Below are 7,187 nucleotides of genomic sequence, written 5' to 3' on the forward strand. Positions count from 1 at the left end.
CCGCCCACACGACGAACTCCGGCAGTACCTCTGCCGAGTGGGAGCACGACCTAGGGGGTCGTACGGCCGTAGCGCATCCCCCAGCGGCGGCCGGCCGCCCTTCACCACGCGGAAGATCGCCTCCGCGACCGCGGGGAGCCACCATGGGAGTCGCAGGGTGTTTGCGGGGACGGCCTCGACCACGCTTGGATGGAGGAGAGTCAAGCTCCACCCGGCGGGCCTTCCCTTTCTCCGCGGCCGAGAACCTCTTTGGCGGAGCCATGAAGAAGGAAGAGAAGCGAGAGGGGATGGACCGGAAGGGCAGGCGCCTTCCCGTACTTATAGCCAGAGGAGGCCAATCGCCGGCCTCCACGATCACAGGTAATCATGACCCGCTTTGTATGCAGGGACTTGTCAGCTCGCGCAGTTGCCGATGCGTCGTGGGGGAGCGGAGCCGCCCACGTCCAATCAACCACCACGCGGCGCCCGAGGCCGCAGGCTGTTAGGGCCCGCGACGCTTCGCACTTGCCCCTTCGCCTCTCTGCTCAGCCAAGTCCGGGCTCGTTTTAGGCCCGGGGGCTACTGTCGGCGTTCTGGGAACGGGGGTCCCCAGACTTGCCTGCCTGCGGCCTGTGGCGTGGCTCAAGGGGCGGCGCAGCATGGCCCATCTTCATCAGCACGAGCTCAAGACCCTCGCGAGGGGCCAAGCCTCGCGGGGCGGACGATAGGAGGCTTCCTCAGGCACAGCCTCGTCAGGATGGCTCGCGAGGAGGCGGGGAGATCAAGGCAGGGTACCTCATGAGGTGCCCATGACGCAAGCCATGACGACCAAGGGCGCCAGGCGGGCGCCTGCCCGCGTAGTGTCCTTCTTTCCTCTTTGGTTCAAAGGGAGCAAGCGCAGGCGAGAGCATCAAGCAAAGGCATCCATTTCGGTGCAACAAGACCAAGACCAGCGGAACGGCCGGATGGAGGTCATCGTGGATCCCAAGCCGGCGTCACCACCAGAGCCTTTAGCAGGCGAGGACCAACTTTAGCCAGGATAAGTGTACTAGATGTTCCCCTTCAAAATGGACAATTGTTGGCGCCCTTCCCGCTCAATATTTGGGAGGAGTCCCAGGGCCTTTGCCTATAAATAGGACTAGCCACCACAAGATAGAGGCAAGAGGATCCTCACCAGGAAACCAACAGAGAGAGAGAGCGACTGAACTCCCCCTAGTAGTTCATCGCACCAGCCAAGAACAGACCCTCACGAGGCTATTCTTCCTTGTATTGTTCATCATCAGCCCAAGAGGCAATCCACCACACCACACACTGGAGTAGGGTATTACACCACAATGGTGGCCTAAACCAGTATAAACTCTGTGTCTCTTGTGTTGTTCCTTTGGTTGCTTAGATCCTAGCGAGGCGGCGAGGCGCAGGCAGTAGAAGGCTAGATCTCTGCGCGCACCCCAGAGTTCGAACCTAGAGGGTATGCCGGAACCCGAAATCCGACAACCAATGTCGGTGTCGGGTGGGGGGTCCCGAACTATGTGTCTAAGGCTAATGGTAACAGGAGGCGGGGGACATAATGTTTATCCAGGTTCGTGCCCTCTTTATGGAGGTAATACCCTACTTCCTGTTTGATTGATCTTGATGAATATAAGTATTACAAGAGTTGATCTACCATGAGATCGTAATGGCTAAACCCTACAAGTCTAGCCTATGAGATTATGATTGTTGTTGCTAAACCCTAGAAGTCTAAACCCTCCGGTTTATATAGACACCGGGGGGGGGGGGGACTAGGGTTGTACAAAGTCGGTTACAGAGAAAGGAATCTACATATCCGAATCGCCAAGCTTGCCTTCCACACAAAGGAGAGTCCCATTCGGACATGAGACGCAGTCTTCTATCTTGTATCTTCATACTCCAACAGTCCGGTCAAAGTATATAGTCCGGCTGTCAGAGGACCCCTTAGTCCAGGACTCCCTCAGACGTCGCGCCTTATCAATCGCTAAACCTACTCCGAGAGGTTATTGACCACGCCGGAGCACGATCAACCTGACCACGAGGGGTCTATTTCCTGCGAGCAAACGAAGAACAAGCAAGAAACTGAGATTGCAATCTGGATATTGCGAATATAAGATGAAAGCTTTAATGATCAAGTTGGGGTTCTGTGACGTCCTGGTCTGGTCGTTGAACACAAATGAAGTATGCGAAGTTGCAGCTATGGCGAACTTTTCATCTAAACAAAACCTAAGGAAAAAGCTAGTAGATGGATCTACTTATATAGTAGCAAGGGGTGGAGGCCAAGGAGGTGGGAGGATGTCCCAAGGCAGCCTAAAACTAACCCTAGGTTGTACAAGGCTCATGTGCCCAAGTGGAGGTGATGCAACACCTTTGGAATTGTAGTTTGACTCGGATTCTACTACAACGTCAGATAAGTTCATCGATAACTCAACACTCTGGATGAATTTTAAGGTGAATCCAATCGGGTTGGAAATAGCACGAAATCTACTTTTCAACAAAACAAGAATCACCCAATTTGGAGTCCGTATGAAAGAGTTCTTGGCGTTTTGAGTCAGGTATGTCTGTGCAGTCCGAATCTGAATCCAGAACGTGAGAGACTTGGACTCTATCTTCTCTTGGCCCAAAATTGACGTGGGAGGACTTTTTGAACAACACCTAAACTTCTCTTTATCCCTTATCTTCATATGTGGATTGTACAAATGTCCCATACACCTGCAATTGGAAATGACATACAAGTTTGTGAAGTATTTTTGTCCTGGATGACATAAATAAATTATTTCATAGTTTGCATTAGCAATCACCTCACAAATATACATGTATGCAATATTTTTGGTCGGATCCATCATATCACGCCGTGATTTTGTTAGTGTTCTAGGCTCGCGTCTCTAGCACAGTCTAGCCTAGGACCAGCACAGTACCGTCATTGAGCGTTTATTCAACATTGCATCTCTGATTTGATTACTGCTAATCTTTTTCTACCATATATAGCCAACCCAGCTCCACATATTTCTACACCGTGTATACTTACTTTCTCCTGGCAATCGCTTTACTCAATCTGCAGAGTTATTTGACACCACTGGTTGCCTTTCACCACCTGCTGCATGGTAAGAACTTGTAAGATATTGATATTTGCTATATACTGTGAGCGTTTTACCACCACATCCTAGTAGTTCATAGGAACATTATTCTCGGATTTTGTTTCTTGTTTTCTACTAACTATGGCAGGTTCCGGAGTTGTTAGTTCTTGGGCTTCATCCATCGTGGGAGATTTGCCACCACCTAAGAAAATACAACAACCATCACAAAGGAGCAGCAACATCAGAATGCACATAATCAGGTTAATGTTTTCATGCCACAATTTATTGGTCATTTTAGGCCTGATTTATATATTGAATGGGAGTACAAAATAAATGCGATATTTGCTTCCCATAATTTTGATGAGCATGGAAAATTTCAAGCTGCGATTAGTACTTTCAGTAGCTTTGCTTTAGTTTGGTGGAGTGAATATTGTCGGTTAAACCAGTGGAGTGAATATTGTCGGATAAACCCTGATTTTATACCTACTACTTGGGATGATTTAAAACTTGTCATGAGAGATAGATTCGTTGACGTTTATTATACTCGTGGCATGATTAAAAAATTATAACATTTAAAACAAGGCACTGACACGGTCACAAAATATTAGGATGATTTACAAACTGCATTGTTGCACTCATTTTTAGAAGAAAGTGAAGAAGATTTTATGGATAGATTTTGGAGAGGACTAAACCGTGATATTCAAGAGATACTAATTCATGAGGAGTGTTATCCTATGGACCATTTGTTTCGTCTTGCTTGCAAAGCTGAACAGGAAATAAAACGATGTGTTGCCCACAAGGACAACAAGCGCACGATGCACATTCCAAGTGTTGATATAGATGTTTCTTCAACTACTAGGCATGCTATGACAACCACATCCGTTGTTGCGCGAACTACATCCTCTCCACCACGTGACACATCACCATGGAGAGATGCCTACATCATCTGAATTGATCATAAGAGATAATGACAAAGGTACAAATTTTCCACTTTCACATGAGAATGATGCATGCCTAGTTAACTTGAATACATCATATGTTGAGTTACCTATTGATTTTGGCACACCACCTATTTTTGAGAATTGTGTTACTTTAATGAATGCATCATGTGATCAGACAACTAAAATACCAACAATTTTGAGTGCACCCATTGAATTAACTGTTGATGCAAAAGAAACAATGTTTAATCATTTTGATATGACCTCTAATCTTGGTGATGATTCTATGACCAATGACTTATTGCATGTTTGCTTATTTAAGCATGTTGTAGTATGTAAATTTGATGTAAGGAAGGTTTATTCACCAATGTTAAGATGGTTTAATGATAAACATTGTCAACCTTTTGAAATGAATAAGAGCTTCCCTTATATGTGCAAATTGAGTTACAATATTTTCATGCCTTCTTGTGATAATATTTTGGCTTTTCATTTTAGGAACTATGAAGGTTACTCATGTATACATGTGTCATATGTGCAAAAACCAAGGGAAGTAAAAATGGATGACATATACATATACAACATGTACACCTTGTCTCTTTTGTTAGCCACATTTCAGATTAAGCAACGCCGAGGACGGCTTCGTTTTCAAGAAGGGGAGGATGATGAGGACATGATTACCATAGATACGACCAAAAATATTGCATACATGTATATTTTTGAGGTGATTTCTAATGCAAACTATGCAATAATTTATTTATGTAATTTCCAATTGCAGGTGTATGGGACATTTGTACCATCCACATATGAAGATAAGGGATAAAGAAAAGTTTAGGTGTTGTTCAAAAAGTCCTCCCACGTCACTTTTGGGCCAAGAGAAGATAGAGTCCAAGTCTCTCACGTTCTGGATTCAGATTCGGACTGCACAGACATACCTGACTCAAAACGCCAAGAACTCTTTCATACGGACTTCGAATTGGGTGATTTTTGTTTTGTTGGAAAGTAGATTTCGTGCTATTTTCAACCCAATTGGATTCACCTTAAAATTCATCCGGAGCGTTGAGTTATCGATGAAACAATCTGACATTGTAGCAGAATCCGAGTCAAACTACAAGTCCAAATGTGTTGCATCACCTCTACTTGGGCCCATGAGCCTTGTACAACCTAGGGTTAGTTTTAGGCTGCCTTGTGATGTCCTCCCACCTCCTTGGCCGCCACCCTTTACTCCTATATAATTAGATCCATCTAGTTGCTTTTTCCTTGGGTTTTGTTTAGATTAAAAGTTCGCCATAGCTGCAACTTCGCGTACTTCGTTTGTGTTCGATGACTAGACCAAGATGTCACAGAACCCCAACTTGATCAATAAAGCTTTCACCTTATATTCGCAATATCCAGATTGTGATCTCAGTTTCTTGCTTGTTCTTCATTTGCTCGCAGGAAATAGACCCTCGTGGTCAGGTTGATCGTGCTCCGGCGTGGTCAATAACCTCTCGGAGTTGGTTTAGCGATTGCTAAGGCGCGACGTCCTCGCACGTACGTAGTCGGATCATCAAAGTCTACTCCTCCGAAACGATAATCACCATCTCATCGAAAGACGGGACACCTTTGCCTCTATCGAGATACTATGATGATGAGGACATGATTGCCATGGATACGACCAAAAATATTGCATACATGTATATTTATGAGGTGATTTCTAATGCAAACTATGCAATAATTTATTTATGTCATCCAGGACAAAAATACTTCACAAACTTTTATGTCATTTCCAATTGCAGGTGTATGGGACATTTGTACAATCCACATATGAAGATAAGGGATAAAGAGAAGTTTAGGTGCTGTTCAAAAAGTCCTCCCACGTCACTTTTTGGACAAGGAGGTGGGAGGACGTCCCAAGGCAGCCTAAAACTAACCCTAGGTCGTACAAGGCTCATGGGCCCAAGTGGAGGTGATGCAACACCTTTGGAGTTGTAGTTTGACACGGATTCTGCTGCAGCATCTGATTGTTTCATCGATAACTCAATGCTCTGGATGAATTTTAAGGTGAATCAAATTGGGTTGGAAATAGCACGAAATGTACTTTCCAACAAAACAATAATCACCCAATTCGGTGTCCGTATGAAAGAGTTCTTGGCGTTTTGAGTCGGGTATGTCTATGCAGTCCGAATCTGAATCCAGAACGTGAGAGACTTAGACTCTATCTTCTCTTGGCCCAAAAGTGACGTGGGAGGACTTTTTACACAATACCTAAACTTCTCTTTATCCCTTATCTTCATATGTGGATTGTACAAATGTCCCAAACAACTGCAATTGGAAATGACATAAAAGTTTGTGAAGTATTTTTGTCCTAGATGACATAAATAAATTATTGCATAGTTTGCATTAGAAATCACGTCAAAAATATACATGTATGCAATATTTTTGGTCGTATCCATGGTAATCATGTCCTCATCAATTTGCATGTGACATCTCTAATTTTCAAAATAAATTTCTCTTTTGTGTGCTCGTACCTCTTGTGAGGCAGTGAGGGGTGGCCAATATTTTCCATGCTAGATGTGTTATTCTCACGATGAGTGATTATTCACTTGTCATTGCACGAGAGTACGACAAAAGTATCGTGGATGCCCAGTCCTGAAATGGAAAATGAATTTACTTTATGTTTTCAAATAATAAATTCCTTGGAAAGTGTTGGTATGGAGGGCACCCGTGAATATGGTTAGCCATGGAAAGTGAAAGTAATGGTGGAAAAAGGAATAAACTTTTATTTCTGTTTGGTAACCGCCTATGATGTATCTAGCATGGAAAGTGTTGGGAGCTCTAAGTCATTTTCATTGGTGGGAAAAGTATGCCTCCCAAAATGTTTTTATCTCTTAATTTTCGCTTTGAGCTCTGGCACCTCTACAAATCCCTACTTCCCTCTACAAAGGGCCTATCTTTTACTTTACGCTATTTTTATTTTGAATTTGAGTCTCCATCTTCTCTTATAAAGCACCAACTAAGGGGCACTATGATCGTATTTGAGCATTGGGTGTAGCTATAATTCGAGTGTGTTTCATGAATGGATCAATGATTGAGCATAATGGGCTAGGGATAACTTACTTTATTATTGATATTTTGAAAGACACGGTCGCTTGTTGGTATGCTTGAGTATTAAAATCTTGATGTCAAAACTAGACCGTTGCTTTGAACC

The sequence above is a fragment of the Triticum aestivum genome, chromosome 1B, assembly GCF_018294505.1.
Source record: "Triticum aestivum cultivar Chinese Spring chromosome 1B, IWGSC CS RefSeq v2.1, whole genome shotgun sequence".
Classification (NCBI taxonomy): Eukaryota; Viridiplantae; Streptophyta; class Magnoliopsida; order Poales; family Poaceae; genus Triticum; species Triticum aestivum.